The sequence below is a fragment of the Mytilus californianus genome, unplaced genomic scaffold (genome assembly GCF_021869535.1).
Source record: "Mytilus californianus isolate M0D057914Y unplaced genomic scaffold, xbMytCali1.0.p SCAF_4, whole genome shotgun sequence".
In the NCBI taxonomy this organism is placed as follows: domain Eukaryota; kingdom Metazoa; phylum Mollusca; class Bivalvia; order Mytilida; family Mytilidae; genus Mytilus; species Mytilus californianus.
Window position 1 is genome coordinate 85,103,043 of NW_026262690.1, and position 12,000 is coordinate 85,115,042.

The following is a 12,000-nucleotide window of genomic DNA, read 5'->3' on the forward strand; positions in this document are numbered from 1 at the left end:
AAGGACAAGCAACTGGTATCTGGGTTGACCATTCTTGTAATTTGTTGATGTGAGATCTTTAACAAGAGCATGGCGTAGTTATTTGATGTAATATTTAACATGTTGATACCGCGAAAAATTAAGGGAAATTATGATGAATATCTCATGGTATTGAAACTGACTAGACATGTTCCTTTGGGTATTTATTTTTATTAATAGACTCCTATTGCACCTCATTGAAGGTTCAACACATAAATTGTATCTTTATCACAGATTTTGGGCTAGTTAGGTTGTATAAAGTGATTATCGTATTACTGTTTAAATCAGTAACGTAACAGGGATTATTTCTTTGTTCATTTAGTCTTTGGCCTGAATCATTGCATGAACAAAACACCAAAGTCTACATTACCTACCAAACGCTACATACTTTGTTGATATGTGTTTTACTTAAAGCTTTAGCTTATGTGGCTATAATTAAAAATGAAACAATTTATACTATTACCATCGCAGTAAGCGGTCAGCTTGCGTTGACAAAATAAATTGATGTAATAAAGAGTTATTGATTGATAAAGCCTTAATTAAAGCCGTGCCTACTTAGTAAGTACAGGGTCCTCAAATGACCTTTACGCACACCCTATCATATGCAAGGTAGTGACCTTCCGTTAACTACCATTATCGTCAGAGTTTAGTATATCATGATGTTATATATAACGACATTACAAAATCGAATATGAATATATCTGTTTCCGGTTAAATTCATAGCATCATGAGAATTTTTTATACTAACCTTTCACAGTTAAAGACATCCTCTGGTTTAAACTCACTTGACTTAATGTTTAAAGGTCTTCAAACACTAGTATGTGGTTCTTTTAAACTACAAAGAACTAGTAAATTCTTGTTTGCTCTTAATGTGTATTTGATCTTTTATTTACATGTAAAAGAGGGACGAAAGATACCAGAGGGACAGTCAAACTCACAGTCATAAGTGTAAGTGTAGGAGAAATTCATTTATTTATATCATGTTAATGTTAAAATTTTAGAAAAGCACAGCCTTCTTCCGTTTTTACCTTCTCTCAAGATTGGCCAAACAAATGATTAGCGTCATACTACAAAGAACTAAACAAATAGTCGATTGTAATAGAAACTATATAAGGGTTTAAATGGAGTCAATTTAAAACCCCAGCTAATAATGACTCGTTTAAATGAGTCTAAGCTTCGAAAATATAAACTTTCGACAGCCAAGTGGTTTTACCAATAGGTTTCAAAACGCCCGAACATTATTGAACACACTCACAATAAATTAACTGAATATCTATTCCGTTTATAGGAGTTGCTTTTATTTACAAAATATGTTTCTTTTAATTTTTCTCAATTGCACGTAAGTTTTAGAATTCCTCTCGGTAGAATGAATAATTGAGAAAAACTACAAAGAGCAATTTAAAACAATCAATGAATAATACTTCAGAACACTTTTTTAGATTTACAATTATGTAGCGTGCGTGCATGATGAAAACTTCTAGAATAAACTCATTCTCCTGGAATAACTTCATTCTAGAACAAGAAATTCGTACAACTCATACTTTTTTCATTAAGTCGGAAGTAGCTAAGGAACTGATTAATCAAGAAAAAGAAAGTTAAACCATGTGAAGTAAATGCCTCAATAAACATCAAATGCTTAGAAAAACAATCAATTAATGAAATGACATAAAATATTTAAATTCAAAAACAATGAACAATTTTTTTCTCTCTACATATTCATAAGCACTTTCGAAAAGAACTTTCTTTATCGAATACATAAGTCAGTTTAAGCCATAGTAATTTTTCATATCTTAAGACTAATGCGTTTGGGACATGGACCCTTTTTTCTTGACGCATTTTGTTAGAGTGCATTATCCATTGGGTAACTTTTCTTAAATGTTTAGACTGATCTTAATTGCATAATGTTTTCTTGCTCTTATTCATACGATATAAAGAATAACAGTAGGTTATATATGTTGCTCCTCTATTCTTATTTTGCATGTGAAAACGTCTTAATGAATGTCTAGTGATACTTATTTAATGTATATTCAGGACAATTGAAAACCCAATTAACACAATAAATACAAATGGTAGGTTTCCAAGGTAGGTTGATCGGAATGATGGGCAGATTTGGACTAACACTCGAAATGTGGTAAAGTTGGATAGTGCCCGGGCAAACAATTGGCCACTTACAGACACATCATAGACTTTTAAGGTTTCTTTATTACGCAGAGAGCGTGGCACTCATCGGATTCAACGTCACCATTGCTGCCAGATGTGACTTTGGATTTATGCATTCCACAGAGCCAAAACGTAACCCACTTTGATGACAGATATACTGCCGGATGAGTAGAAATTCATAATTTTATCTAGAGTGTAATTATTATGGAAATATCACATATGTTAATGAAGCTTTTTTATTACATAATTGAATGAACTAAGTTTCTTGTGTAAGTTTCCGGATGATTGATCTTTTTTGTCTTATTAAGTATTAAGCTGGATATTCCTTTCACAAACAAATAAACTAACCCACGTAAATCGTGTATATCTATTTAGCTCATCATGGCATTTATACATAACCCCCAATAAAATTTCAGTGATGTAATGATACACTATGTCGTGATGACAAACTATATTGATGGTTGTTAATCATGACATTTTTGGTCTATAAATTAATTTTTAAATGAGTCATTTCTCGTTCGCATGACGATTGTTTTCCTCAGGTTATGTAATTAGATAGAGTTGAGTAATGTCTATTCAAAGGTGCTTCTCTGTATGAAGATGGTAAAACTTTCATTTTTATTTATTAACAAATTTTATTTACTTAAACAGATTTAGAATCAATTTACTGAAAACTGGATTTCATTTTTGAAGGTTAATTAGATCTATCAATTGAATATTGGAAATAAAAAAAAATGTTTGAATGGATCTCAAATATCTAAAACGGGCAACGTTTTTATACAGTAATCTTGTTTTGTCTAGTTTCCAATTGTAGTTTTAAACTTAACTCTTTTGAATGACTGTTCCTGAAAGAAAAAAGCACTACAAACATTTAGGCGATACCCCATGACAATTTCAGTTCAGGAGGAAACAAAAGATTTTAAAGAATTTTATGCATTTTTATTTACCATTTCAGCAATTTAGGACGAGTGTCAATTTAATTCGGGGCATACCTACAAATCATGTTTTTGGTGCAGGTTCGTATTCTTAATTTGTGGGCACTGTAAAGATTTGATTTTCTTACTGTTACGGGCTGTACGGAAACACGCTAAAAGTTGTACTATGAAGCCACGTTTAGAGTGTGATAATTAACTTTGTCCGAAATTAACATTAACATAACAAGACCTCAAGTTAACTTACTACAGATTTATCTACAATTGTGATTAAGCTAAGATTGCAAATACCTTAGGCAAAGCTGACCTCGGACGTGTTTATGTGGTTTATTCACACCCTGTAAATTTAGACCCTAAATTTTCTTTAAAACGTTTTAATGATCCTAAATTTTCTAACTGAAGGTTATTCTAGAAACAAGTATCAAACGTACGGTTTTCCTATCAAACATGTTTTACTACAGCTAGGCCTACTGGTAAACTATCAGCCTTCGATGTTACCATCTACACAGTTGCAAATGCTTCGGTATGGTCATGATTCAAATGATATATTTTGTTTGGAAACGTACAGTTCATAAATTATGTGAATGCTAGAGCTTAGGTTCAACTCCCTCTAGCTAAGTTTGACCTTAGACGGGTTTTGCTGTGGTATCAAAAGCCATTTGTGAGACAAACGTCAGTGACACCGCATCCATGCCACAAAATTAATCAAAAGACATCTAGAGGGCAACACGGTAACAATACTGTACGTATTTTAATACTTCACCCTCGGACTCAAAAAAAGCTGATTTTTCTCGAGATTACTTTGGATGCAGTCTTCCTTTCAAATATCAGATTGGTTTTTGGTGTATACATTTTGGGCTTTCTTTTACTTTACGGGTCCTTGTGCTTAAGAAATATGGTTCGTTTATGGTTACGGTTAAGTAAGTTCTGGGTAAACTTTGTCTTATAGGTTTGTATTAGGTTTTATGGGTAGGGTGAGTGTTAAGGCTATAGGTACGTATTAAGGTTAGATTTAGATTTTAGAGTTATGGTAAGTTTAGTAGAGATCTATATTGTTTGGGACACTCAGAGTATAAAAAGGCCAAATTTTTATACAAATAAAGGCAACAGTTGTATACCGCTATAAGACCATGTACTAGCAGTATGTATAAGAAACAAATCATAATATGATTATTTTACAGGCATACCCGTTCATACCAATACATGACCGTACCAGTATAGACCCATCACTATGACTGTTTCAGAGAAGGCATGATTGTGTGTTTGTTCAGAAGTAGATTTGTCAAAAGAGCTGGTTTGGTCAAGACATGAACATTGATTTCACTTGATGTGAAATATATACAATATGCATTTTTCATGGCTAAAACTACATATGCCTAATACTAAAAATAACCCCTAGTTTTACCGGAAATCTTAAATAAGTATACTATGGAGCGCATTAATCCTCAATTTTTAATGCAAACTCATGGACAAGTAAATGTTGGCTCCAAATGGTCTAAATATATTTCTCTTTCACAATGGTTTCATTTCTGCAAATGTGTTGGTTGGTTTAAGTAAACAATGACATCAAAAGCACTATTATTGTCAGGGAATGGCTGCAGTTTCTATGCTCTAAATTGGAGTCGGTGAATTTTTAAAAGGAAGGTGGGATCGTTACCCTTGACTAGTGAAGATGGAGTCGTATGATGTGGACTTAACTTCAAATTCTTAACGACTGCAGATCAAGACTTGCTGACAAATCCCAACGTCGTAATGATTGTGTTTTTCAGATATTTAACCTTTGTTGTCATTAAGTAAGTATCCTGCTAATGCAAGATATATGTGTCCATAAACTCTCTGAAACTTAATGACATTGTGTAAATTTAAAATATATAGACAGTATTAAAGATATAAATAATAAGTATTTAATTGTGTTTTCATTTACAACGTTATAAAAAGAAAATCAATATTTTTCAATAAAAATTCTTTTTTTATGAAACACTTTTTAATAAATATACTAAATTTATGTGAATAAATGATCTTTAAATTCTAAAATGGTTTCAAAAAATATTTTTTTCCAAACCGCTATATCTAGGGGAGATAAATCTATTGATCTTACAGTATACGTCAATTTCTTCTTAATTGGAAAACATTTATAAATTATTTTCAGGAACATAAACAAATCATGCAGATTTGCATGTTTTATGGTCGCTTCCAATGCCATTGTAACAGAGTAAAACCAATACGGGTGACCTCTCAGACTCACTATCCACAGACTGTTCAGTTCACAGGAAGCACGTGCTGACAATTATTGGGAAATAAAATCTAATTTTAAAATGCCTTTCAATTTTTGTCAACCAATCAACAGTACGGACCAGACACAATCGCGTTGTCAGTTATGTATATAAATATACAGTCCTGTAAAACGGTATGTACAATAAGCTCGACATAGATACCAGATTAAACAAATTTACACCAGACAAGCGTTTCGTCTACAAAAGACTCATCAGTGACGCTCGAATAAAAAACGTTTAAAAGGCCAAGCAATGTACGAAGTTGAAGAGCATTGAGAACCAATATTTCAGAAAAGATTGGCCAAATACAGCTATCTTTGAACGTGACCTTATATATTAATATATTTAAAACCAACACGGTTGTACCTGATTATCTTATGAAGCTACATCTTTTGATGTAGCTGTATTTTTTTTATCTTTGATTTACTGTCTGTAAAGAGATTTTTGCATTAGAGCAAGCCCTCCTTCCCACCCAAAGTTAATGATATCTTCCTAATCATAGACTAAATTTATTTTTGAATAGTAGATGTTTTATGTGCTACCCTAAAATTTGTTATAATTCAAAATTTTAAATAACATATTAAATCTTAAAAGTGTGTTGTCTGTCTCGTTCTTTGCAGTATTTGTTTATAAATTTCATAAGAAAAAGATTGCAGAGAAATTTTAAAAACTGAAACAAAACACAAATGTGTTGCCATTGTAAACATGCATTTAAAGAATAAGGTTTTCCAATGTATATTCATATCAATAATGATAGTATCAGAGTGCAAATTGTTCATACTGGCCAATTTTACACGTATTCAATGTATAAAATATAGTCTGTTGATATCTAAAGTTGATAGCAAAGATAAGCATTTTCATAATCAAACCCCAATGCACGGTAAAAAAATATTTTTACGGTCTTATTTGCAGGTTCGATTTTCTGTCATTGTTTGGTTAAGAATATGAATAGGGTGGAATATGTAAGAACAAATCGTCTTTTATGCCTTTTAGATAAATACAATGTATGTTCTATTTCTTATTATGAGTTGGTATGTGTTCCTATGCAATGTTAACACATCAACATGAAACAATATTTATTTATATTATTGTGGCAATATTGGAATTAAGAGTAATTTATTAGCTCCCTTTTAAGTTTAAGCATATTTACATTTTATATAATTACTATTGTTTACATGAAAACTTTCACCTGTGTTTATGTACACAATAACTGTACTCCTTTTCTAAACCGGTTATTAATAGTTAAAGGTAAGATTGTGTTGGTTAAATTGCAAATCTTATTTTAAGAAAGTACCATTTGTTAAGTCATTTTGTTATTAATTATATACTGAATTCACATTTAATACATTGTCCAGAATTCATACTTTCCTCGAAGGTAATTATCAGTTGTCATTACAGCCATGCTGTTTACTATTACTGTTCTGGACCACTTCGTCTATTAAATGTGTTGGCACTAATTAGGGTTTAAACGTTAGGACTTGGGACTAAAATGGTTCAAATGGTACAATTTAAAAGCCCTACTTAAAGTAATACATTTTCCCCCTTTATTTAACTTCTGTATTGTTGTACAACTTACTGTCATAATATAAGAATATTTATTGTGTATTTTGGTATGAAATAAATATGATAATTTAGGTATTATTTCTTTAAGACTTCCCTTCCTAGAATGCTGGCTTATACTTGTCATAATCATTTCCCGGTCAAGTATTAGCTTTGTCCTCCCAGAGAATTGTCCGTTATGTCGGTTGTTGTAGACACTTGTCCCCTAGTGTGACAAGGTGTCCAGGGCAGAACTGGTCTTCATTGTTTATGTAAAGAACCTGGGTTTATTTGGTTATTTCGTGACTGCGCTAGCATTAAGTAAGAAGGTATCCAGAAAACGTTACTTTTACTTGAATGTCAGATCAGTCCGTTCACATAGACAAATATTTACTCTATAATTTTGTTTTATTGTTTCGCTCATTTACTTTTAGTACTTGTCTACATTACTGTTTGTGATGTTGTGAAAGGGCCCACACGGCATCATAAATGGTATTGTTAGAAGGTATGCATATGTACATAATTTTTGTGTTTGTATATAATATATACAGGAATAATGAATATTTTTTTTCTTTACTGTAGATTTTTGCAGATTGAATTCAGTGAATTACTGTGAAAAGATTTATTGAAAATAGGCAAATTTATATGTTTATTAATTATGTATTTTCAGAATGGAGTTGCAATTACATGTATGTGATAATGAGTATAAAAGTTTTCAAAATGATCACTTGAGAGATTTATGGCCAGCTGTGGGAGCATTTTGTAACATAGAAGAATGTGGAAAAAACCAATTATCGCTCATTTAACGAGTACAAGTCACACTTTGGAGGTGTACATAAAGAAAAGTTGACCTTATATACCTGCCAGATATGTGATTTGTCTAGAAGGAAATTACAGGTACTGAAGAAACATCTCGTTAAGGACCATAAATGCTCTGAAGATAAATATAGATGTATAGAGGTTGCCAATAAAAATTCCATTGACCCGAAGGATGTTTTGCCTTATCGAGTGGGAGACGTAAAGGAACGGGAAGAAGCAAAACAATTGAGGGAGAAAGTTGAGGAAAGGAAGCGAAAAGCCAAGGAAGAGGCTCAAGAAACCCGTAAACAATATGTTGAGAAGGGAAAAAAAAACAAAATTAGAGGACAAATACTATAATTCAAGGGACGAACATTTGAAGTTTAATTTCGTGAAGAATACACTGACAAGGACAATAATAAAAGCGAAGAAACATTGACATTAGGTGACCAATATTTGTTTATATTCCATATTTTGATACATATTTTGAATTTTCGTATACATATTTATTGAACATTTTTGAGATATTTTTTTTTTATATACAGGTTACATTACGTTTACATATTTCTTCATTATTTTTTTTTAGATAAAATGATGACATTTGATCTTTAAGTGGGGAGGAATGTGGCAATATTGGAATTAAGAGTAATTTATTAGCTCCCTTTTAAGTTTAAGCATATTTACATTTTATATAATTACTATTGTTTACATGAAAATTTTCACCTGTGTTTATGTACACAATAACTGTACTCCTTTTCTAAACCGGTTATTAATAGTTAAAGGTAAGATTGTGTTGGTTAAATTGCAAATCTTATTTTAAGAAAGTACCATTTGTTAAGTCATTTTGTTATTAATTATATACTGAATTCACATTTAATACATTGTCCAGAATTCATACTTTCCTCGAAGGTAATTATCAGTTGTCATTACAGCCATGCTGTTTACTATTACTGTTCTGGACCACTTCGTCTATTAAATGTGTTGGCACTAATTAGGGTTTAAACGTTAGGACTTGGGACTAAAATGGTTCAAATGGTACAATTTAAAAGCCCTACTTAAAGTAATACATTTTCCCCCTTTATTTAACTTCTGTATTGTTGTACAACTTACTGTCATAATATAAGAATATTTATTGTGTATTTTGGTATGAAATAAATATGATAATTTAGGTATTATTTCTTTAAGACTTCCCTTCCTAGAATGCTGGCTTATACTTGTCATAATCATTTCCCGGTCAAGTATTAGCTTTGTCCTCCCAGAGAATTGTCCGTTATGTCGGTTGTTGTAGACACTTGTCCCCTAGTGTGACAAGGTGTCCAGGGCAGAACTGGTCTTCATTGTTTATGTAAAGAACCTGGGTTTATTTGGTTATTTCGTGACTGCGCTAGCATTAAGTAAGAAGGTATCCAGAAAACGTTACTTTTACTTGAATGTCAGATCAGTCCGTTCACATAAACAATATTTATTTATATTATAATCAAATTTTACATATTCATATTGTATAACTTTAATAGAATTGACCCTTTATAGAGATTTGGCCACTTGCCTTTTGTATATCTTTAACAAAGTATTTATACCGGAATGCCGATGAAACGTACATGTAGTGGAACTTTAATTACAACTAATAGACTTAATGGATTTTACATGTATCCATTATATTAAAAAGACATTAATGCCTCATTCTGCTATTGGATCTAAATTATGTCTCCTTTTTTTCTTAATAAATACTGAAAAGGTTAAATATCAACCGAAAACCGGAACTGAATATTGGACGAACGATAAAAAAGAATGCAGATTTTTAAATTGAATTCTACTTATTTAATATTTTACTTTACACATTTCAAATAAATTATATCTGGGAGTGTGAAAGCTGTATACTACTTTTTTGTCACTTTATATCGTGTCGTACTCGGCAAGTCTCGTCAACCAATATTATATTACTTATTTGTTTCCTTATTCTGTTTATATATGCTGATTTGCAGATATAATATTCTTTAACCCTTCCAACGACGAACATTTAAACTGATTAAACATTACATGGATGTTGACAGTTCGTCTTTAAGACAAAAATATAAATCAATGTTGAGACAAAGATGGGTCTTATCAAAACTGTCATATAGTTGTATGATGTTCAATGGGAAGAATATTACCAACAGAATTAGTTATTCGATTTTTCACAGCTATAATATTGCTGGAATAACTAAAGTGGAATTGGTTTTTGTAATGTGCATCCTTCCATGAAACGAATGCATAAAATGTTTTGATCTGTGACACTATAGAATGATTCTTGGGAATAGTGAGAAAATCTACGTTAAATTAATTATTGCTAGAATTGAAATGCTTTTAAAATTTTCTTATGATTTCTAAACTTTCGAGACGTACATGTTTATTATAGTTTAATGTGTTAGTACGATGAACATGATCAGTTCGAACAGTTTCACATAGTTTTATGGAATTGCAGAGATTTAGAAAATATTTGTTCCCCCTTTTTGCCAATTATTGAACGATTGACGTGAAATATTTGATAAAAACCCAAAACAATTGTATACTGATAATTACATCGATTACTAAAAACTAAGTTTACATAAAACATGAAATAAATAAGTTTTTTTACAATCTAATTGGATATATATATATATATGCACTGTATTGAATATAACTTTATAGTACAATGAAAATATGATAACAGAAACTACACCCGTCGTGAAAGGAAATATATTCTCAAACTTATTTAAACTGTACATAGACTATTTGAAAAAAGACATTACTTACGTAAAACTGTAAATATAGGGAGGTTTATCAGCATGACTTCTCATTTTTCCTCAACATTTGTATTGATCAATCTACAAGTAGTATCCTTTGACATGAACAAAAATCACTATTTTTATCTTGCTATACAAATTCATTATGGAACAGAAATTGATCCAATATCGCGCACACGTTGGTTTCCACGGCATTCAATTAGCGAGTCATCAAATTATTTTCGTTCACTTATTCAGTTTATATTTATTAACTTCAGTTTTAGTCCAATTATAATTCATGACATCCCATGCTTTATAAATATATCGGTTTTGTGCTAAATTAAGCTTTTACTCTCAGGAAGATATAAATTTCTCTTACGTTAATGATTTCATGTCGATTGCCAAAGATCAAATGTCAAACTCGTCTTTAAGTTTCTATTTATACTAAACAATCACACAGCGAAGTACCATGGTATATATTCTTGTTTAACAACTTCGCATTTTGCTATTTAATTTCCTTACTTCTTGATGCATGTTTTCAAGCCTGTGACTTGTTTTTGAATAAAAGGGAGGAAAGGTTTCAGTTTTTGAAAGTATTACGCAATATTATCAGTTCATTGTGATATTGAAACGAATTCAAGCAGAAGGTGAAATGTGCCATATGAAAGAAAAGTTTGACGCTAACATGTGCATCTCGTTTAAATGAATAAGAAACAGAGGTGTTTATACAACAATATGTCATATTTCAGTTGGATTGTTTAAGCTACAAGACGTAGGCTCATTTGTTGACATAGTCGTATTTTGTGAATTCAACAATGTTATCACTTATATCAATCATTTTAATTCAGTCTATAATATTAAACCACATGAACTGATCTCACTAAGAGTTAGTTTACATCTCTACCCTATTTGATAGCTATAAATTTATGATCTATATATTTGCAAGTGGGGTCCTACTATTATTTGCTATCAATACCAAATGTAAAGAATAGGCTCAACGTTTCATAGAATTGGGTGTTCCATCGGGTAGAGCATGATAAAATCGTGAAAAATCGACAATGTCAAGTTTTAAGGAAAATTTCATTAAAAACACCGCAAAATCTATAAGCATATATACCATCAATATATGTCAGCTGTAATACATCCAACTAAAAGATCCGATCCAAGTTTGACCGATACTAAAACGGTGTATTTTGAAGAACCTTATTCTTTTGCTATAGAAATCTCGAATCCATAAGATATTAGTCTGTATCTGTACCTGTTTACAAAATCTTGCTGAAAAGGGCAAAACAGGGATCTCTGCAAAGCCTTATGACAAAATTAATAAGACAATATTACTCACAATAGCTTGGAATCCATGAACAGAACGTCAAATCTGAAAAATACAGACAAGAATTTTGTAAGCATTTAGTGTTACTTATAGTTTGTTTCGTCTTTGTGTAGACTATCGCAAGTATAATAAACTGACAAACATTGACGTAGCCCACTTCCTGTGCGTTGATGGCGCTCTAGAATAATTTGCATTGTTGTCAGTCAAAA